The sequence below is a fragment of the Garra rufa genome, chromosome 25 (genome assembly GCF_049309525.1).
Source record: "Garra rufa chromosome 25, GarRuf1.0, whole genome shotgun sequence".
Taxonomy (NCBI): domain Eukaryota; kingdom Metazoa; phylum Chordata; class Actinopteri; order Cypriniformes; family Cyprinidae; genus Garra; species Garra rufa.
The window spans coordinates 27,412,502-27,437,260 of NC_133385.1; the positions used below are offsets into that span (position 1 = coordinate 27,412,502).

Here is a 24,759-nt window from a genome sequence, read left to right on the forward strand (position 1 = left end):
ATTGAGTTTTTTGGGGGTTTTCGGTGCACCCATAAAGAATAAAATAATAAAAATAATTAATAAAAAAATATAATTAAATAATAAAAAAGTATTTTGTTTTGTTAAGCTGTGGAGTTTTTTTGTTTTTCTCAATGTGAAAGTTTCTCACCAATTTTTTTTAGTGCACCCATAAATAATAATTTAAAAAAAAATATATATATATATATATATATATATATATATATATAAACATATTTAATTAATTCATATATATTTGTATATATTTGTTTGTTTGTTTGTTTTTATTTATGGAATGTCCCCAAATAGATTTTTTATTAACTCTTATTATAACTCTTATTATTGTTACTGTTATTATTATTTCAATGCATATATTTATGCATATATTTAAAAAAAACATTTTTGTTTTTATCATAATAAAAAAGATGTATTTCTTAATTATTATTATTATTGTTTTTATTAATTTATTATGGAATGTAATTGATTAAAAACTATTATTTTTATTATTATTATTACTGTTATTATCATTTCAGTGCACCCAATAATAATAATAATAATAATACATTTGTTTGTGAAAAATGTTTCTCACCAATTTTTTTCTCAGTGCAAAAATATATTTAAATATATATGTACATTTAATTAATTAATTTATATCCTAGTAATTATATATGTTTGTTTGTTTTTATTTATTATGAAATGTCCCCAAATGGATTTTTTAAATGCACTATTATTATAACTATTATAAATATCAACATATCCCTGTTTACTCATTTTAATACGTTTGTACACACATAAACTATCATTTGAAAAACACGATAACATTAAATATAGAGGGATAATATGTCATTTTAATCTGAAACATTTCCATAGACCAAATTAGCAACCGTTTCTTAGTTTTTCGCCACTCTACCGTAACATTTTGCCAGTCTCTCTTTGTTAGCGCTCCTGTCACGGTGCCACTTTCAGGTATCACCGGATAAAGGATTCCGTCGAAACGTACACCAGGCCGGGAGAGAAATATTCAGATATCCAAAAAATCAGGAAGAACAGCATACTCTCACTTCGATCGACGATACTGACTTTTAACTGGAATTTCTGGAATTCATTTAATGCTTGGCAGGGGTGAGGTAAAAATAAGCCCCAACTTGTCTTATAAACAATACTAGCAGTATCTAAAATAGCCGAGATCGCAATCGTTATTGCGTCTGACAGTACTTAGTATAGTAGTACTTTAAAGGAATTTGTTTATAGTATGTTGGCATACTGACATGATTCATAACACAGAACTATATAGCTCAGATTTGTTTACCTATTGCGCAGCTTTTAAAAACAAACCCTAAAAGTGCTAAGAATTATTTTTGGCTTAATATTTAGGGCCCGAGCACCGATGGTGTGAGGACCCTATTGGATCTGCTTCGTTTATTATTATTATTATTATTATTATTATTATTATTATTATTATTCTTCTCCAAAATGAATCGCATTTTTGAGGGCTTAGACATACCCGAAAACTCATGAAACTTCGCACACACATCAGACCTGGCGAAAATTTACGTCTGATATGGGTTGCAGAAGTGGGTGTGGCAAAATGGCTCGACAGCGCCACCTTTACATGTTCCGTGGTGTGCGCTTTCAGCTGTGATTCACGTACATGCACGCAAATCGGTACACACATGTAACACACCAATACCTACAAAAAAGCCTCTTGGAGCAAAATCCGGAACCCAACAGGAAGTCGGTTAATATTAATATTCTCAACAAAATTTGTGTCATTTTTGCCATTTTCAGGCGTCGTACTTGAACGAACTCCTCCTAGAGGGTTATTCGGATCAACACCAAATTTGCAGAGTCTAGTCTAAAGCCCTTTGTGACGTTAAATTGTGAAGATCTAGAGTTTTTATCGGAGGGCGTGTCCATGGCGGCCTCGCAAATTTCGATGTTTCGCCATGAAAAAGGAAGTTGCTATAACTCAGGCATACAATGTCCGATCCGTCCCAAACTTCACATGTGTGATAACACTCCTGACCTGATGACATCTACATGCCCATATTCAGTTTTACTCATAGCGCCACCTGCTGGCAACAGGAAGTGTCATGCTGTACTCTGCAACAAACTTCTCCAAGAGATTTTATCAGATCAACACCAAAATCGGTCAGTCTAATAAAAAGGCTTTAGCGATGTTAAATTGCGAAGATCTTGAGTTTTCGTTGAAGGGCGTGTTCGTGGCGGCCTGGCAAATTTCGAGGTCTCGCCATGGATAATACACTTGTTATAACTCAGCCATAAAATATCCGATTTGCCTCAAACTTCACATGTTCGATAAGAGTCCTGGCCTGAACCAATCTGAAGGCCAATATTCTATTATAATCATAGCGCCACCTGTTGGCAACAGGAAATGGCTTGTATCAAACTCCTCCTAGAGATTTAATGATATCAACATTATATTTGGTCAGTCTGATCTAGAGGCCTTGAAGATGTTAAATTGCGAAGATCTTGAGTTTTCGTTAAAGGGCGTGTCCGTGGCGGCGTGACAAAGTTTGATGTTTCGCCATGGACATAGAAGTTGTTATAACTCAGCCATAAAATGTCCGATCTGCCTCAAACTTCACAGGTTTGGTGAGAGTCCTGGCCTGAAGACACCTAAAGACAATATTCAGATATTATCATAGCGCCACCTGTTGGCAGCAGGATATATCATATCTTTCACTAACTCAAACATACCAAGGTCAATCTGCACCAAACTTCATATGTTTGATGAAAGTGGTGGCCTGAACACATCTACATGTCAATAATCAGTTATAGGCATAGCGCCACCAGCTGGCAGCAGGAAATTTGGCACATTTAAGTGACTTTGACATATTTCTCCTATTTTTACTGTATTAAAAGCATACTACCCACCATTTGCTGTGTTCCTAAAGCCACCGGTCGGCGGTGAGCCCGTGTGCGAGGGCCCGTTCATCGCTGCTTGCAGCTTTAATTTATATTTATTTTTAAGATTGCAAATGGAAACTCTAACCAAAATTATATCTTGAGAGAGAAAACAAATAATCGTTGAGTGTTACTGTACTATTAAACTATTCTGAGACAGAAATTTTTGACAAAATAAGTTTTAGCTCTCAAAACCGTTACGCTTTTCAATAAGTGGATGCATTTCTGTCATTCGTAGCATTTTTTTTTGACTAGCATGCCTTTGTGATCCATATCATCCCGTTGCATCATTTTTGAGATTTTTAGATGCTTGTGTAACTTTTGATTATCGCCACAAAGTCTGGACTGCTTTGCCACCTGAACTACATATGAAGTGACCAATCATTGTTCGCTTTAATTTTCGAATCTCTCCTACAACGCGTGCCAATTGTTTTCAAATGCCGGATGTTTACCACAGGAGGTTGGATTCTCAACTACTTCACACCATATTTTTAAATGCCAGCTTTCAGTGGGTGTATTTGTGTTCCTCGGTGGGTAGTGTGCAAATGTGGCTTTAAAAATCATCTGGCAGCCGCATTGCATGCTGGGAGTGTGGAGCACCCAGACCTCTATGGTGCTGACTGGGTTTTTGGCAGTCGACGCTGCCGTCCCGTCTGGGTAGCGTGACTCACCGTGGACGGCCACTGTGCGATGCTCTGCTACATGCAGGGAAAGTTGACAAACACCATAAGCTTAATTATGGCAGCCGTCACACTGTCCACAAGCCACGCCTGTGTGTGTGTGTGTAAGTGTGTGAGTGTGAGACAGATGGTCCGTGCGAACTCTCGAGTGTGTGATTGCGTGAGTGTGTTTCTGAGATGTCAGCACAGAGCGTTCTGTCTCTCACGACTCGCTCTGTCAGGTGACACACTCAGGTGTGACACATAACTGTCCCTTACTGTGATAACAGCCTAGGATTGTAAAAACATGAAGTTTTTACTACACCTTTTTTTAAACAACATTTCGGTGCTTTTTTTAACACTATCTCTCGACCAGTTTGTACATATTTTACATGGTGGTTAATTCATGGTGGTTAAATTCCTACGACCTCACTCAAACGAATTCATACGATTTGTAAAAAATGGTACGTATTTTACAAGGTGGCAAATTCATACGAATTTGTACGAAGAACCACCCCTAAACAAGTGAATTGTACAAATTCCTACAAATTTGCCAACACATCAGATCGCTAAAGAAGGCTTTTACTGACCCCCTCGGAGTCATGTGAGGCACTTTTTATTATGGATCGACTTGTTTTGGACTGATGGAGAGTAACACGAGTCTATGCCGTTCTAAAGCTTGGGAGTGCCAGGATTATTTTTAATATAACTCCGATTGCATTCATCTGAAAGAAGGAAGTCATATACACCTAGGATGCATGGAGGGTGAGTAAATAATACGCTACAGTAGTGTTGGTCCTATCTTCAGCCTGCGAGATACATTATATTATCATTATTGTGCTAATGTATTTAATTATTTACATGCCTGAAACCAGCTCCAGCATAAGGCTAGTGAAGCTATCTACACTATATAATGAATCAATCTTTTACCACACACTGCACACGTCTACGGCGCGGCTCCGGCGTGGCAACCGATGATCGTTACTCTAGTCAATGCTTGTGTTTACATCAGCATGTGTTTTGACCCTCTATACCGCACACGTCAACGCCGCGGCTCCAGCACGGCTACTGGAGCAGTTTGCAGACACTTTAGTCAATGCTCGCATTAATACGAACAGCCCTGCGGCTCACTAAAGCATCCTAGAAGCTGCTGTCCATGCTACATCACTAAAGTCAGTCAAATCCCCCTCCTTGTCCCTCCCCACCCGCCAATGATTCGAATTTCTGTAGGCAGGATTTATTTGAATGATATTCCAATGGACTGCGTTGTAACACCATAGCATCCGGAAAACAAACACTGTAGTCCAAAGAAGCCGTATTTCTTAAAAAGGGATTTTTTAAAAACTAAATATCTCCCTTTAGAGTGGACTTTGAGATTTGTAACTTTGTAGATGTTTTATATGTCCAAACATACACACCACACATTGGCTAAAATTCAAAAAGTGGAAAAGCATAATAGGAACCCTTTAAATTGATTTGCATTTTTAATAAATGAAATAAGTACATGACTTAGTACTTGGTGGCAAAACACTTGTTGGCAATCACAGAGGTCAGACGTTTCTTGTAGTTGGCCACCAGGTTTGCACACATTTCAGGAGGAATTTTGTCCCACTCCTCTTTTCAGATCCTCTCAAAATCATTAAGGTTTCGAGGCTGACGTTTGGAAAAACACCCCAAAGCATACTGTTCCCAGCTCCATGTTTGATGGTGGGGATGGTGTTCTTGGGGTCATAGGCAGCATTCCTCCTCCTCCAAACACGGTTAGTTGAGTTGATGCCAAAGAGCTTGATTTTGGTCTCATCTGACCACAACACTTCCACCCAGTTCTCCTCTGAATCATTCAGATGTTCATTAGCAAACTTCAGACGGGCCTGTACATGTGCTTTCTTGAGCAGGGGGACCTTCTAGGCGCTGCGGAATTTCAGTCAATTACATTTGTCTGAAATTAAATATGTTCTGATAGTTTGTGCTTGAATCACATTGCACAGCAGTTTTGCGTTTTCTAGTTTAAGCATAGTATAAATATTTCACAATCCAAATATGTAAACTACCCACCAAGTTTTGTTCACATAATTGTTTTATTTTACATGTGGTATTAAAAAAATGTTAAGCGATAAAGGCTATTACTTACAAGTACAATTTTCTTTCGGTATGTCACTCCATCTCATTGGTCCAAATTAAATGTTATGATTGTCTGTGATTAAATTACATTGCACAGCAGTTGTACATTTTCAAGTTTAAGCATAGTATACATTTTTCACAATACAAATATGTCAAATGCCCACCAAGTTTTGTTGACAATTTATTTTGTGTTTAGAAAATTAATCAAAGTTGTTACTTACAATTTATGTTATCTTAAGTTTATGTTATCTTATCGCATAATACACAATGACATATGTTCTAGTTGTCCGTGTTTTAGTCATATTAAATAGGAGTTTAGCTTCTTCTGAAAATGTATGTTTTTATAAGTTTTTGCAACCAAATATGTAAACATCATTCTAAGATTTATTTCAATTTGTTATATCTTAACTGTGGTAGCTAGAACAATTTAAAGCAATAAAAGCTATTCTTACAAATACAATTTTCTATTGTTTTTGGTCTGAAAATAAATATGTTCTGACTGCTGTGATTGAATTAAATCGAACAGCAGTTTGCATTTTCTAGTTTAAGCATAGTATACATTTTTCACATATGTAACATTTTTCACATACTGGATGTCCAAGTATGTAAACTACCGACCAAGCTTTGTTTACATAATTTGTTTTATTTGACTTGTGGTTTCTAGAACAATTTAAGCAATAGGAGTTATTACTTACCAGTACAATTTTTATTTCAGTTTGTCGTCCCCATCGCATTCGTCCAAAATTAAATGTTATTATTGTTTGTCATTGAATCACATTGCACAAGCAGTTTTGCGTTTAACCGCGGTATACACATTTTTCAAATCCAAATATGTAAACTACATTCTCAGTTTTGTAATTTAATTTGTTATATTTTAAGTGTGGTATCTTTTAAGCGATAAAAGGCGTTCTTACAAGTAAAATTTCCTTTCAGTTTATTTTGGCTTATCACATTTGTCCGAAATCAATAAGTCATGATTGTCTGTGATTGAATCACATCGCAGTGTTTTCAAGTGTAAACATAGTAAAAATTTTGTCTCTAGACAAATTTTAAGTGATAAAAGCTATTATTTACAATTATTATTTTTTGCTTATGTTGTCGTATTGCAGTATTCCACAATGAAATGTGTTCTAATTCGTAATTTAATCACATTGTATAGCGGGTTCGTGCTTTCGCAAAGATTATTTTTTATACGTTTTTGTAATCAAATATGTAAATTTCATGTAGTTTTGTTTATGTCATTTGTTATATTTTAAGTATGCTATCTAGAACAATTTTTAAGTGATAAAAGCTGTTTTTACAAGTATATATATATATTTTTGGTTTATTTTTATTTTATTTTATTTTTCGCATTGGTCCAAAGTGAAATATGTTTTGATTGTCTGTGATGGAATTGCACAACAGTTTTTTCGTTTTCAGGTTTATGCATGATAATCATTTTTTTGCAATCCAAACATGTAAACTACATTCCAGGTTTTGTTAAAGGTATAGTTCATCCAAAAATGAAAATTAGCCATGATTTACTCAACCCCATCGTAGGTGTATATGACTTTCTTCTTTCAGACAAATACAGTCAGAGTTGTATTAAAAAAAATGTCCTGGCTCTTCCAAGCTTTATAATGGCAGTGAATGGCTGTTGAGATTTTGAAGCAAACTAAGTGCATCCATCCATCACAAAAAGTGGTTAAAAAAGGCCTTCTGAAGTGAATCGATGAATTTGTGTAAGAAAAATATACATATTTAAAACTTTATATACCATAATCTCTAGCTTCCACTAACTGTCGTACACGCATTCTAGTGAATGATGTAGTATGTAGGCGAATGTGTAAGTGACGAATGCGCAGAGGAGAAAGCAACATCAAAACACTGATCATGAATTCGAAGTACAAAATAAGGATTTGTAAAGAAAAATGTTGGAGGATTTCAATATAAGCCAAGAGGAGACTGGTTTTCCTTTGTTGTAAACAAAACTTGGTTATCGCGAGACTAGCATATTCTCACCAGAGCTTACGCTACGCCTACATCTTACGTCGTTCACTTTCTTGAAAACATGTTCTTTCTCACTAAAACTCTTCGATTTTGCTTAGAAGGCCTTTATTAACCCCTGGAGCCGTGTGGAGTACTTTTTATGATGGATGGATGCACTTTGCTGTGCTTCAAAATCTCAACACCCATTCACTGCCATTATAAACATTGAAAGAGCCAGGACATTTTTTTATATAATCCAATTTAATTTGTCTGAAAGAAGAAAGTCATATAAACCTAGGATGGCTTGAGGGTGAGTAAATCATGGGGTAATGTTCATTTTTGGGTCAACTATCCTTTTAATGTCATTTGTTTTATTTTAGGTATCCTATCTAGAATTTCTTTAAGGAATAAAAAGCTATCAAAACAGTACCTACTTAAAATACAGTGTTATGAAAATAGCGAATGTTTAGTTCTTTCTGGGATTTCTATCAGGTATATTTTCTGTTAGAACATGCCATCTGTCAAGGAACTTTTTCTTTTTCTGACAGGTTCAACTGCACAGATTTCCATAGCAAGTTCAATCAAGTCTAAAGACTGAGCTCTGTTAGATTGGTATCCTTGATTTCCAGGTTACGGTTATTCCAGGACACTCGGTTTGTGACAGTTTCACCCCGCCAGCATATCAGCAGCTTTGTTTCCGTCTCCCGTAACTGTCAGCAGAGAAAGCGAGAGCACAGTCACGTCACAGGTCATGTTTCTGGTGTGACTCACATCTAAAGCATGTACTCAATGATAGACAGGATATATTTGCATGGTTTGATGTCAGTTTAAGCCTTATTTGAACTAAGCTAATAATAGAAACATGCCACAATGACAGCTCATTTATTAGCCCGAAACTTTGGTGAACGCAAAACAATATTAGTATTTAAATAATGCACGGCTTACATTACTGCTTTTGCAGTTTCAAAGAAATGATCATTATTTCTTTATTTCTAGTTTTTTAGTTTGTAATGACTTATGTTATCATATTTAGTGTAGACATGGTCCTTGAGATTTAAGATTTTAATAGTATTATTGTATTTGAAGGGAAGATAAGACTTTTAATGCAGATATATGCATCTCTTTAGAGTTAAATCACCAGCGTTTAGGCTTGAATTTTATGGCCAGGCTTTAAAAAAAGGACACACCACTAACTTGGTCACACAAGTTTAACTTTACTCTCTTCTGCTCACCAAGGCTGCATTTATTTGAGCTCAAATACAGTAAAAGCAGTAAAATTGCAAAATATTATTACGATTTACAATTTTCTTTTCTATTTGAATATATTTTAAAATGTAATTTATTCAGGTGATGCAAAGCTGAATTTTCTGCATCATTACTCCAGTCTTCAGTGTCACATGATCCTTCAGAAATCATTCTAATATGCTGATTTTACTCTCAAGAAGCATTTATTATCAATGTTGAAAATATTTATTTGAAATAGAAACATTTTGTAACATTATTATTAATGTATAATGTTATACATTAATCAATTCCTTTAACCCTCTGGTATTGTCCATTTGGAAGTCACACTGAACATTTAACTTTTTTATTTTCAGTAAAATGAATGTACAATCAAATAACATTTTGTTACATAATATTTTTTCTTTTGTATTTTGAGAGAATTTCATAGTACTAATTCATATTTATTCAATAATTATGTTATTTTCCCATTTTGTCTAAGATTTGTATATTACTTTTCAATTATGGCAGTATTTCATATTAAAATAGAGACAATGACAATTTTTGAAGTCAGATTAGTGCCATCTGGTCAGTTAAAAGAAAAAAACTCTGCAATTCCATGGTTTAGCCACTAGATTCATATATAGCTCTATATAAAAGGCTTATAAATTATCTAGTTGTTTTTAGACATAAAAACTTATTTTTATTAAGTTGTGGATTTGGATATACATTTAGACATTCTCAAAGACAACTTTTTGGAAAGGTTTAGGTTTTTTGTTTGAAATTTTGGTCAGTTTTTGCATTCATTTTACTACAGTCAAACCTGAACACAGAGAAAGACATTTTGTTACACACAACATCAAAAAATGTAACAGAAATAAACAGGAATGCTTTATCAGAGGTTAATCAATCTGATTTCAGCCTCTTATTTGAGTCTTCTAGCTGAATTTTACCATATTGTTATAGCCACACCAGTTAATTTGTATGTGTATGTTAGTGTGTGGTGTGTGGTGTGTGTGAGTGTTAGTGTGTGTCTGTTTTGTACTCTTGATGTTTAAGTGTGTAACCTCTTCCCTGGTTTTTGTGTTTTAACTGCATTTTTGGGCGATTTATTGATTTTATGTTATGCATTTGCAAAAACATGCTTTGTGCATCATGAATGATTTGAAAATCTCAGTATTTTTGTATTTTCGGTATTTCCCATTTATTTCCAATAGCGGTCATTTTTGACCAGGAACAACACAAGTGTGTCTATTTTTTTTTTATTTATTTTTTTTTTTTTTTTACGACCATTTAGCTTTTTCAAATTAAGTCCAAAATTTTTTTTTTGGTCACATAGTGACTATCATAAATGTCATTAAGTTTCGTACCATTCCGATGAAGTAGTAACTTTTACAAATTACAGTCTAAAATGACCGAACAATATCAGACTGTTAATCATGTCTTTTGATCACAACAAACACCACAGCAGATGTTCAAGCGATCATGTAGTCTAGCACATTCACTGGTGGGCTGCACGTGGGCGGATGGTTGTAGTTGCGAACTTCAGGGGGCATTTGCAGAGTTGGCAGTCTCAGTTCAGGGGCAAGACATCCAATGTGTTGGCTATTATTAGTATGTGCTGGCACTAGGGCTTCCTGACCGGAACAGAGGGGTGGTGTGCATGTGGACTGCCCAAAATATTCATGCTTTCATCTATGTTTTTCAAAACAAATGATTCTTGACTGAGGAAAAAAATCAATAATAATACAATTTATTTGGTATCTAATTGTGATTTTCTATTTTAATTCACTTTGGTCTTTGGTTTTTATCGCAATGAATGCAAAACTATATGCTATTAAGTGAAAAATTATTGTGTTTTGTTATTCCATAATATTTAGGTTTTTTTATTTAGTGTACAGGTGTTTAGAACTGTGCTAACGAACCATGTGCTGATTAGCATCTCGATTCAAAAGTAGCTAAAATTTTCCCTACCAAAACAGTCACAACTGAAATATTTGGTGGAGTTTCAATAGTGACATCTTTAGGTTTTTTTAGTGGAGTTTCGGTAGTGACATTTTTGTTTTTTGGGGGTGTTATCCCATAAAATTGTCACTACCGAAACAGTCACGACCGAAACATTTGGTGGAGTTTTGGTAGTGACATTTTTGGTTTTTTTTGGATGTTATCCAATAAAATTGTCACTACCGAAACAGTCACGACCGAAACATTTGGTGGAGTTTCGGTAATGACATCTTTGTTTTTTTGGATGTTATCCAATAAAATTGTCACTACCGAAACAGTCACGACCGAAACATTTGGTGGAGTTTTGGTAGTGACATTTTTGGTTTTTTTTGGATGTTATCCAATAAAATTGTCACTACCGAAACAGTCACGACCGAAACATTTGGTGGAGTTTCGGTAATGACATCTTTGTTTTTTTGGATGTTATCCAATAAAATTGTCACTACCGATACAGTCACGACCGAAACATTTGGTGGAGTTTCGGTAATGACATCTTTGTTTTTTTGGATGTTATCCAATAAAATTGTCACTACCGATACAGTCACGACCGAAACATTTGGTGGAGTTTCGGTAATGACATCTTTGTTTTTTTGGATGTTATCCAATAAAATTGTCACTACCGATACAGTCACGACCGAAACATTTGGTGGAGTTTCGGTAATGACATTTTTGTTTTTTTGGATGTTATCCCATAAAATTGTCACTACCGATACAGTCACGACCGAAACATTTGGTGGAGTTTCGGTAATGACATATTTGTTTTTTTGGATGTTATCCAATAAAATTGTCACTACCGAAACAGTCACGACCGAAACATTTGGTGGAGTTTCGGTAATGACATCTTTGTTGTTTTGGATGTTATACCATAAAATTGTCACTACTGAAACAGTCAGGACCAAAACATTTGGTGGAGTTTCGGTAATGACATCTTTGTTTTTTGGGGGTGTTATCCCATAAAATTGTCACTACCAAAACAGTCTTGACCGAAACATTTGGTGGAGTTTCGGTAATGACATCTTTGTTTTTTTGGGGGTGTTATCCCATAAAATTGTCACTACCAAAACAGTCTTGACCGAAACATTTGGTGGAGTTTCGGTAATGACATCTTTGTTTTTTTGGGGGTGTTATCCCATAAAATTGTCACTACCAAAACAGTCACGACCGAAACATTTGGTGGAGTTTCGGTAATGACATCTTTGTTTTTTTGGGGGTGTTATCCCATAAAATTGTCACTACCGAAACAGTCACGACCGAAACATTTGGTGGAGTTTTGGTAGTGACATTTTTGTTTTTTTTGGATGTTATCCCATAAAATTGTCACTACCGAAACAGTCACGACCGAAACATTTGGTGGAGTTTCGGTAATGACATCTTTGTTTTTTTGGATGTTATCCAATAAAATTGTCACTACCGATACAGTCACGACCGAAACATTTGGTGGAGTTTCGGTAATGACATCTTTGTTTTTTGGGGGTGTTATCCCATAAAATTGTCACTACCGATACAGTCACGACCAAAACATTTGGTGGAGTTTTGGTAGTGACATTTTTGTTTTTTTTGGATGTTATCCCATAAAATTGTCACTACCGAAACAGTCACGACCGAAACATTTGGTGGAGTTTTGGTAGTGACATTTTTGTTTTTTTTGGATGTTATCCCATAAAATTGTCACTACCGAAACAGTCACGACCGAAACATTTGGTGGAGTTTCGGTAATGACATCTTTGTTTTTTTGGATGTTATCCAATAAAATTGTCACTACCGATACAGTCACGACCGAAACATTTGGTGGAGTTTCGGTAATGACATCTTTGTTTTTTGGGGGTGTTATCCCATAAAATTGTCACTACCGATACAGTCACGACCAAAACATTTGGTGGAGTTTTGGTAATGACATCTTTGTTTTTTTGGGGGTGTTATCCCATAAAATTGTCACTACCAAAACAGTCACGACCGAAACATTTGGTGGAGTTTTGGTAGTGACATTTTTGTTTTTTTTGGGTGTTATCCCATAAAATTGTCACTACCAAAACAGTCACGACCGAAACATTTGGTGGAGTTTCGGTAATGACATCTTTGTTTTTTTGGGGGTGTTATCCCATAAAATTGTCACTACCGAAACAGTCACGACCGAAACATTTGGTGGAGTTTTGGTAGTGACATTTTTGTTTTTTTTGGGTGTTATCCCATAAAATTGTCACTACCAAAACAGTCACGACCGAAACATTTGGTGGAGTTTCGGTAATGACATCTTTGTTTTTTTGGATGTTATTCCATAAAATTGTCACTACCGAAACAGTCAGGACCAAAACATTTGGTGGAGTTTCGGTAATGACATCTTTCCTTTTTGGGGGTGTTATCCCATAAAATTGTCACTACCAAAACAGTCACGACCGAAACATTTGGTGAAGTGAAAATCTTAATAGGTCAATATAACCGATCTAAGTAAATTATTATTACTATGTTTCGGGAGTGACAAATTTGGGGAGAGAGGACAAATATTCCAAAACTTCAAAGTAGGCATGGGATGATAACCGGTTTCAAGGTTTACCGCGGTTTGAAAAAGTCACGGTTTCAAAACCGGAAACAAAAAAAGTTATACCGTTCCTACGATATGCGCATTTTCTGTGTCAAAGTGAAAGCGCAGGACTCCCTACTAGGTTGTGTGTGTGAGTCCCTGCAGAGAAAACAATGCAGCCCCTCCCCCACCGGTTAGTGCTCAGGCGCGTGTCTGTGTTTGTGCACGTGATCCACAGTCAGTGAGATTCAGCAGTAATATAAGTTCAGGACGGCCAAAGGAGGTGAACCCCACAACACAGAGTGGGGAATAGCAGACTATATGTTCTAATTTTACGTTTCTGTGAACTTTAGCACAACAATTAAGCTAAAGTGAAATCACGTCTTTGCTTTTAAGCCTTCTGTCACGTTAAAGGTGCAGTGTGTAGGTTTTGTGGCATCTAGCGGCGAGATTGTGAATTGCAGCAGAGTACCGCTCACCCCTCCCTTTACAGAACTACGGAAGCCGATACAGGATTTAAATCTCACCTTTTTTTTGACAGCAACGAATAGTGAGATTTCTTTTAAAATGTAATTTAAGGAATTATATTAACTTTATCATTCAATAAAACTATGTTATTGTGAATATTACTTGTTCATCATTGTGTCAGTGTTTTTTTCGCAAGCTGATTCTATGTTAATAAAAACATAATGGTTAATTAAGGTCTTTATGCACCCCTGAAAACATAGTTATTGCACCACTGTCTAGAGATCATCTTAAATATTACACGGGGCACCTTTAACACAAGTGACTGCAATTTAATTTAATTAAGAAGATTCAATTATTTATTTTAATTATTTTGCCTTCTGTTCCATGTTACAAAATGTTCTATATGTTTCCTAAAATAAAATATACTGTAATCCGTTTGGGGAAAAAAAGGTTTTTTTTTTTTACCCAGACATTTAAATGTAACATTGTAGAGCAGTGATTACAATACCGTGATACCGTGAAACCGTGATATTTTTATCCAAGGTTATCATACCGTCAGAATCTTATACCGGCCCATGCCTACTTCAAAGTCAATTACTAGAAATGTGTACCTTGGATATTATACCATTTGCATACAAAATTTGTGGAAAAATACATTTTTTTCAAGATGTTTCCAACTCTGACTTTGAACCAGTTCTGTACAATATGTATATATGTATATGCATACAACACTTTCTGGTCCTTGAATCTGACTTTCTGGTCCTTGAATCTGGCTGAGAGCCTTTTCCAGTGGTGCGATATCCTAGTGATATCGGAAATCCAGCCGTTTCACCATTTGTATCACTCCGCTTGCACTATTTCTCACAGCGAGTGTCATGGTGGATGCCCAAATACACTATAATTTTACAAATAACACTGTTTTTGCATCACAGAAGGTAGTTTCAAGAGTTTCTTAGTCAAGAATGTAGTTGTTTAGACTTCAAATATGTAGTTTGTTAATAAAGTTTATGTCTGTTTGAAAATTTACTTTGATGTTTTCAGAGATGTGAGCTCCAGGGCTCATTTTTATTTATAGATGAAGATGTTAATAAATTTCTTGTCATTTAAAAAGAGTTTTTATCTCGTTATCGCCTCATTTTCATTTCTGAAAAAATTTCTGTTGACAAATTATATCTGAAATAATATTCAGATAAATTTGTGCTCTTTATTCTATGAGCTCAAATTTAGCACTGAAGTGTGACATCCTCATAACTTTTGTGAGATTAATAGCGTTACTCAAATAAAGAACCTCTCAGAGATTCAGCAGATATTTTATGCTTAGCTTTGTTGTTGCTGTTTTTGTATTTTATCTTCTCTATCCCTTTCCTGAAGTGCTGAGGTTCGTCTGCTGGCTATGACAATTGTTTTTAGCTTTTGCTTGCTTGCTCTTTGCCTGACATTGTCAGTGGAGCATGCTCTCTCCTGATGATCTGAGACCAGCCGCTCCTTTTATTATTACATTTAAAAGCAGGGGATGTAAGAAAAATGTGTCTTATATCAGCATGCAACTTTTGACATTCGCAGCAGTCACTGAAAATCAGTCTGTCCTATTTGCTTTTGACCCAGAACCCACAAATAATAGCGGACAATTCTCAAAAGACTGCTCAGAAAGAATTATTATGCATTGTTATATATTTGAGGATGCTTTATTGGGCATTTTATCATTATTTGGAGTAGTTTGCCAACCTTGAAGACTGAGGGACCTTGGAGTTTGGAGCTGTACTAAGAGTTCAGGATTTATTTGCTATTGCTCATACGTTGGGACAGGAATTAAAACACCTCTAACCATAAATATTAAACTTTCAATGTCTAACTTGTCCCTTGACATTTCCATTATGGGTATGAATTATACATATGCATAATTTATACTTCAAACCAAAACACTCTAGAACACATTAGCAATCACAAAGTAAAGTGTATATGTGTATTTTTTGTTTAGTCGTTTTCTTTTAATGTAAAAATGTATTTATATATTACTGTATATTTATTCATTAAATTATCAAATCATCATTAAGTTGTTAAATACATATGACTGTAAAAAAAGATCTTATGGTGAATTATCAACAGCTATTAACTTTCCAGCTCATGGTTTACTAACTCTTCATCTCAGTTGTGAGATATAATGGTGCATTTCTAAAAAGTTGCAATATGAGATACAGGCACAGGCACATTATTTACAAGAAATTATGTTGCAGTCGTGATATTTAAAGTCAGAATTGTTAGATATAGTCACAATCTCAAATGTAAAGGTACAATTTTAGGAAATTAAGTCAGATGTGAGATTTAAAGTCACATTCTTAAACAAAAACCCTCAATTACAAGTAATTAAGTCACAGTTGTGAGATTTAGTCGCATTTTTAGCTATAAAGCCGCAACTACAAGAAATTGAGTGGCAGTTGTGAGATTTAAAGTCACATTCTGAGATTAAAAACCACAATTTCAAGAAATTAAGTTGCAGTTGTGAGATTGAAATTCACATTCTGAGCTATAAAGACACAATTACAAGAAATTACGTCACAGTTGTGAGATTTAAAGTCGCAGTCTGAGATAAAAACCCACAATTACAAGAAATTAAGTCACAGTTGTGAGATTTAAAGTCGCAGTCTGAGATAAAAACCCACAGTTACAAGAAATTAAGTCACAGTTGTGAGATTTAGTCACATTTTTAACTATAAAGCAGCAACTACAAAAAACTAAATCGCAGTTGTGAGATTTAAAGTCACATTCTGAGATTAAAAGCCACAATTTCAAGAAATTAAGTTGCAGTTGTGAGATTTAAAGTCACATTCTTAGCTGTTAAGCCACAATTACAAAACATTAAGTCACAGTTGTAAGATTTAAAGTCAAAATTTTGAGATAAAAAGCCTCAATTACAAGTAATTGCGTTACAGTTGTGATATTTAAAGCCGCTTTCTTAGATATAAAGCCAAAATTACAAGTATTCAAATCACATTTGTTAGATTTAAAATCACATTATGAGATAAAAAGCCACAATTACAAGAAATTAAGTTGCAGTTGTTAGATTTCAAGTCACATTCTGGGATAAAAAGCCACAATTACAGGAAATTAAGTCACAGGTGTGAGATTTAAAGACACATTCTGAGCTGTAAAGACACAATTACAAGAAATTAAATCACAGTTGTAAGATTTAAAGCCACTTTCTTAGATATAAAGCCAAAATTAGTATTAAAGTATTAAACTTGCAAAGTATTTAACTAAAATTTCAACATTTGTTAGATTTAAAGTCACATTCCGGGATAAAAAGCCACAGTTGAGATATTTAAAGTCACATTCTGAGATGAAAAGCCACAATTAAGTCGCAGTTCTGGGATTTAAAGTCACATTCTTAGCTATAAAGCCACAATTACAAGAAATGAGGTCACAGTTGTGAGATTTCCAGTCACATTCCAAGATAAAAAGCCACAATTACAAGAAATTAAGTTGCAGTTGTTAGATTTAAAGTCACATTCTGAGGTAAAATGCCACAATTATAAGAAAATAAGTCGCTTACTTAAATTACAGGAAATTAAGTCACAGTTGTGAGATTTAAAGACACATTCTGAGATAAAAATCCACAGTTACAAAAAATTAAGTCACAGTTGAGATATTTAAAGTCACATTCGGAGATGAAAAGCCACAATTAACTCGCAGTTCTGAGATTTAAAGTCATATTCTTAGCTATAAAGCCACAATTAAAAGATATTAGGTCACAGTTGTGAGATTTAGTCACATTTCAAGATAAAAAGCCACAATTACAAGAAATTAAGTTGCAGTTGTTAGATTTAGAGTCACATTCTGAGGTAAAATGCCACAATTATAAGAAAATAAGTCACTTACTTAAATTACAAGAAATTAAGTCACAGTTGTGAGATTCAAAGACACACTCTGAGATTAAAAAGCCACAGTTACAAGAAAGTAAGTCACAGGTGTGAGATTTAAAGTCACATTCTGAGATAAACCGTCACAATTAATTAAGTCGCAATTCTGAGATCACATTCTTAGCTCTAAAGCCACAAATACAAGAAATTAGGTAAAAATTAGAAGATTTAAAGGCAGAATCGTAAGATAGAGTCACATTCTGACATAAAAATTGATTATGAAAATCATTAAATTCACATTCTGAGATTCAATGGCAGAATTACAAGCGATATTGTAATTGTGAGATAAAAGTTGTGAGAAATAAATCCCAATTAAGATATAGTTACAGTTATGAAAAATGATCACAGTTTAGAAAAATAACGTCACAATAACCTTTTTTATATATATACCTCTGATACCGAAACAGACTTCAATACCGAAGAATCTTCTAGTCTATCATTTACTTTCCATTTCTGCAGCAGTGAGTGTGAATCAGCTGTGCTGTATCATGAAGCCATATAACCATTCCATTATAAGAAAGCAAAGAGCAGGTTAAAAAGCCTTGGCTGCACTTGATAGATTGTTATTATTCTTCTTGGAAATATCTTATATATGCTTTGTGATTATTATGCTGTTTTTTTATAGTTATTTATTTTTGTGAAGGCTGCAAGTTTCCTTTTTAAAAATTATGCCTATCAAGGAACATAATGGCTTTGATCAAGCTATTGCAGGCAGACTCAGACAGATCTATTTTTCACCGGCTCATGTCAGTAATGATTTTTAGAATCAACAGTAATGGCTTTCCCGCTACTATGGGTTGGATTACTAATGTGATGGTGTTTTTGAGAGTGACATGCAATCGAGATATCTGTCAAAACAGCGATCGGTTTTGGTGAAGATTTGCGGCTTCGTTCTTTGTTTTTGTTTGCCCTTTAGTTGTTCTCTAAAAGCCAAGACCCTCGCTGAAGTTTACTGAGGTCGGTAACGTGATGCCATTAATGCGACCACAAGTGAGGGTGATTTATGTGGAGGCTTGAAGGCGCTTGTGGTACAGCTTTGTGCTCCTTGATTGCTTTTTCTGAAAGTGATTTCCTCAGAGACCAACTTGATGCCTCCTCAACCTCTTGGTGCTGGAGACTCGCTGCCCGAGTTCGGCCATGATGTACGTGTTCATGTGAACATATGCTTGGCCAATCCATCTGCTGCTTTGTGCTTTTGATATTAAAAAGCCAAAATTACAAGAAATTAAGTCACAGTTCTGAGATTTAAAGTCACATTCTGAGATTAAAAAAACAAAATTACAAGAAATTAAGTCACAGTTCTGAGATTTAAAGTCACATTCTGAGATTAAAAAACCAAAATTACAAGAAATTAAGTCACAGTTCTGAGATTTAAAGTCACATTCTTAGATATAAAGCCACAATTACAAGACATTAAGTTGCAGTTGTGAGATTTAAAGTCACATCTTTATATATAAAGCCACAATCACAAGAAATTAAGTCACAGTTCTGAGATTTAAAGTCACATTCTGAGATAAAAGCCAAAATTACAAGAAATTAAGTCGCAGTTCTGAGATTTAAAGTCACATCCTTGGATATAAAGCCAGAATTACAAGAAATTAAGTCACAGTTCTGATATTTAAAGTCACATTCTTAGATATAAAGCCACAATTACAAGAAATTAAGTCACAGTTGTTAGATTTAAAGTTACATTCTTGGATATAAAGACAAAACTACAAGAAATTAAGTCACAGTTGTGAGATTTAAAGTCACATCTTTATATATAAAGCCACAATTGCAAAAAAATAAGTCACAGTTGTTAGATTTAAAAACACATCCTTGGATATAAAGCCACAATTACAAGAAATTAAATCACAGTTGTTAGATTTAAAGTCACATCTTTATATATAAAGCCACAATTGCAAAAAATTAAGTCACAGTTGTTAGATTTAAAAACACATTCTGAGATAAAAAGCCAAAATTACAAGAAATTAAGTCACATTTGTTAGATTTTAAAGTCACATTCTGAGATAAAAAGCCAAAATTACAAGAAATTAAGTCACAGTTCTGAGATTTAAAGTCACATTCTGAGATAAAAAGCCAAAATTACAAGAAATTAAGTCGCAGTTGTGAGATTTAAAGTCACATCTTTATATATAAAGCCACAATTGCAAAAAAATAAGTCACAGTTGTTAGATTTAAAAACACATCCTTGGATATAAAGCCACAATTACAAGAAATTAAATCACAGTTGTTAGATTTTAAAGTCACATTCTGAGATAAAAAGCCAAATTACAAGAAAATAAGTCACAGTTGTTAGATTTTAAAGTCACATTCTGAGATAAAAAGCCAAAATTACAAGAAAATAAGTCACAGTTCTGAGATTTAAAGTTACATTCTGAGATAAAAAGCCACAATTACAAAAAATTCAGTCACAGTTGTGAGATTTAGTCACATTCTGATATTAAAAGCCACAATTACAAGAAATTAATTCACAGTTGTGATATTGAAATTCACATTCTTAGATATAAGGCCTCAATTACAAGAAATTAAGTTGCATGTGAGATTCAAATTCACATTCTTAGCTATAAAGCAACAATTACAAGAAATTATGTTGCAGTTGTGAGATTATATAAATGTAGTATATAAATATAATATAAATAATATATAAATCTAAATATATATACGTCACATACATGTGACATTTACTCAGTATTGACTTCAAACCTGGAAGATAAAAAAAAATAGGTAGAATGTCAATTTTTGGTCAAAATTAGGTTTTCATTAAATGATTATTCTACAACATCTTGTCTATCATCTCTGAAAATATCTTGGCAAAATTCACTTGTTTAGTGCAAATCGCATTTTTTGGATCAAGCAGAAAATGACTATCTCTTATGTTAAGAACGCGCTGCGGAGGTGCTTTCCCTAAACACTGCAAAAACAGTTAACATATCAAAATAAATCACGTAACATATTTAATAAAGATGTATCGATGCACATTTTTAGCCAGTCCTGTGTAACCTACGGCAAGCAAATGTTTTTATCTGCTCACTTAAATGATCTTACTCATTTCAATCTCCTCAGTCTTGGTGATGCCAGTGCCTAAAATGATGTTATAATAGACTATTTCACATCCAGAGATGAAGGACTGGGTGATGAAATTGCTAAAGAGGAGGAGTCCGATGATAGTCTGTTATATGAAAAGGTGCGCGAACAGTTGCGCTACGATCGCTTTTCTAAATCTAAACTACAAGGTAAACTATCCGTGCTATCTAAACATACAAGGGGTGATCAAAAGTTCAGAGACTATGCCCATGTGTTTGTGTAATGATTAATAATGCAGTATTGCACTCCTGACTTGACAGACAGCTCTCATTAAACCCGTGAAGTGAAAGTGAAACCTGTCTCACTTTAAACCCGTTTTTCTCAAAATTCCAAAAATTCCATTCTTGAAATTCATAGCTATCAGCCAACTTACAGTTTTGGAAAGGGCTTGAACCCAGCTTTCATATGGTATCAAAACCTAAAAAAGAGAAGATTTCACCATCGCATCACAGATCACATCACATACTGTATATATATATATATATATATATATATATATATATATATATATATATATATATATATATATATATATATATATATGTGTGTGTGTGTGTGTGTATATATTAGTGGTGGGCATAGATTAATTTTTTTAATCTAGATTAATCTCACTGTAATCTTGGAATTAATCTAGATTAAAATGGCTAATTTGAATTCTGTCGAAGGCATTCAGAATATGTGTGCTACCCAAATAATGACTAAAAGTAGGCCTAAGTCTTTGAGAAGGTGTTTCTCGGGCCAGGTGGTGCATCAGACCAGGGGCTCATCTCCTGTTTCCAAAATGCATCACAAACTGCTTGACAATTGCATTTTCAACACAATTAACTCTACAAACTTGTGTAACCATCTATTCCTACACTGCATGTACTTCTGCGTAAAAGGCTGCGCGACGTGCGTGTTGCAGTTAAATACAGACGCGCGCGGGCATGGATATCTGCGTGCACAGTCTTCGGTTAAACTGCGTTGCTTTTAGAAGCGTCAATTCAGTTGTTGCATATAGTTTAAAGTCTTTATTTCGGGATTATTAAAGTAAATTATAACTCAAATTTGAGATTTTACTGGGGCACAGCAGATTTTCACTGGGGCTCGTGCCCCGGTAAAAAGGGCCTAGCAACGCCCCTGCCCTTAAGCAAACCCTGCAGCTTCATAGCTGCATCCATGTTAGCACGTCTCGTTTGATGTGGTAATTTCACAGTAGGCATACAAACAGGTTTGAAGACTTGTTTTTTTTTTTTGTTCGGAAGGCATCAATATCAGCAAGCCAATAATTATTTTCATTTTGTAGCTGTTAACTGATTATTATTAAAATATTGTTAAATTATTAGGATTCTGTACTAGTATTTTAATTGTACAGCTGATGACCAATAAATATATTAAATATATTAAAATATTTAAACTATTTAAATATTTTTTTAAATATTATAATTTTGTACAATAAAATTTTCAATTTTAGTCAGCAACCAGTAAATTTTTTTTTTATTATATTTTATTTTGAAAACATTCATTTTAAGATGGATATTCAAAAAAAGAATATTTATTTTGAGATTTGCTAAACATTTGTGTCTCAGTCTAAATACACAAACTGGGAAAACAAGCATAAAATTAAATGTTGATATTGACAGACAAATTGTAAAAAAAAAAAAAAAAAAAAAAAAAAATTGGTTGATAACATATGAAGAATATATATGTGGAAGCCTATTTCTGCTACTGAATAAAAAATAAAAAAGGTAATTATGTCTTTTTATCACACAAGTCTGGCTTTTTTTCTCAGAATTGCATGATACAAACTTAAAGAAATGTAAAGTCAGAAGTGCGAAACATAAAGTCGCAATTCTGAAAAATAAAGCCACAACTGCGAGATATAAACAGACAATTCTGACTTTTTCTCAGAATTGCAAACTTGCAATCCTGACTTTATAACATGCAAATGCATTTTAAGTCAGAATTGTAAGAACATCTTTTCCCACTCAAAATTGGACTTTATAACTCAAAATTGCGAGTTTATATCTCACAATTGTGAGAAAAAGTCAGAATTGTGAGATACAAACCCACAAAAAAACAGAATTCCGAGTTTTATCTCACAATTGACTTTATTTCTTACAATTGTGAGTTTATATCTCACAATTCTGACTTTATAACTTGCAATTGCAAGTTTATATCATGCAATTCTGAGGAAAAAAAAAGTCAAAATTGCGAGCTCATATCTTGTTTCATCTCTTTATTCTGTGGCGTAAACGGTCTTCCGTACATATATGTTGTGCGTCCCTGCTTATTTTTTATTTAATACCAAAAAGTATTGCTTAAATTAGTACCATCTAAAAAAACTGCACTAATTCACCCAATATTTTGCATTTCTTTTTGTACATATACTAGTATCATGTGGTGTTACATGTGCTAATGTCCAACTCTTGGAATCAACTTTGACATCAGAAGCATGATTGCATGGCATCCACAAATGACTGTTGCCGGTGAAGAACATTTTACATTTACATTTATTCATTTAGCAGACGCTTTTATCTAAAGTGACTTACAATTGGGGAATACAACAAGCGATTCATCCTAAGGAGGCAGATTGACATAGGAAGTGCACAAAAATACCATATATCAGGCATTGTTAGATGAGTACAGGCTAGAAAGGGAAGATCAAGAAAAAGAGGAGAACAAAGTTTATTTTTTTATTTTTTTTATTGAGTCAAATAGTGTCGAAAGAGATGGGTTTTCAGCAGTCGCTTGAAAACTGTTAAGGAGTCTGCATTCCGGATAGGGGTGGGAAGATGGTTCCACCAGGCAGGAACGGTGAACGAAAATGAAAGAACATTTCAAATCAGTCATTTTTAAGCTCTGTTTTAGTTAGGACAGCAAGGCCTACAGTATCTCTAGAGTTGTCTTATATCTAGAATTAAGCCTTAGAGTTTCCTCTCCCGTTCATTTTTCTCCTGGAGCAAGAGCACGAGCGAGAGAATCAGTTTTTGACCGAAAGGCCTGTATGACAGCACATTTCTCCAGTTCACGATCGATCAGTTTCATGGTGTAATTCAGCCCTCTCCGGTCGGCTGTTTGCTGCGGTTGAATCTGTCTCTCCTGCGTCTCACGTAGTGCTGATACTGATGTCTCTATAAACCTGTCCACTCCAGCACACGCATTTCCTCCCTGCTTCCTCCACTGTACGGTGTATGCGTGCGGGGTTAGCGAAAGTGCAAATTAGCATTTTACGTTTGGAAATTTACGTGTCTACATTATTGTGAGGTACTGAATATTTGAAAGTCATTTCTTCATGTAAAGGTGATAGTCAAAGATGAATGTCAGCTAACTAAAGTGTTTATGTTATGTCATTGACTAGCGTACATGTGGCCTAATGTTTAGCCCTTACCTCTAGTATAACAGACTGTGGTCTGAGCCAGCAAGGGCATGTCCCGTTCTCATATGACCCAGGATCAGGCTCCACTGTGACCTCAGCAGGATTCGGTGTGGGAAAGGTGAAAGAGATCCAATCTCCCTCTATAGCTCCACTCTGGAACTGGAGACAGCCAGTGTCCTTCTTACACAGCGGCTTTTTGTGCTGAAGTTTGTCTTGAACTTTCCCACCTCAGACTCATTCATCCATTACTCCAATACAGGTCACGGGTTGGGGTTTGAGTTTGACTAGCTGCTGCTCGCTCAGCATAAAATAACAACCTCCAGCCATCGGCATGTTTCACCACACTCATGGTCCCAGCGGTCACGCACTTTGTTTATACTGCCCTTCCAAACTGCTGCTAGTACACTAATGCAACTACAGCCAGAACTGCAATTTCACTACACAACGATACCGATGTTCAACTGTTCAGATGGAAAGTATAACCACTTTTTAAGAAATTGAAGGTCAATTCAA

At 34.7% G+C, this 24,759-nt stretch overlaps 1 protein-coding gene across 2 annotated transcripts in view; it reads left to right on the forward strand.

The window, feature by feature from the left end:
- Positions 1-24,759, forward strand: part of tmem266 (transmembrane protein 266) — a 104,559-nt gene that overhangs the window by 36,729 nt on the left and 43,071 nt on the right. The gene's annotated exons all lie outside the window — the stretch shown is intronic.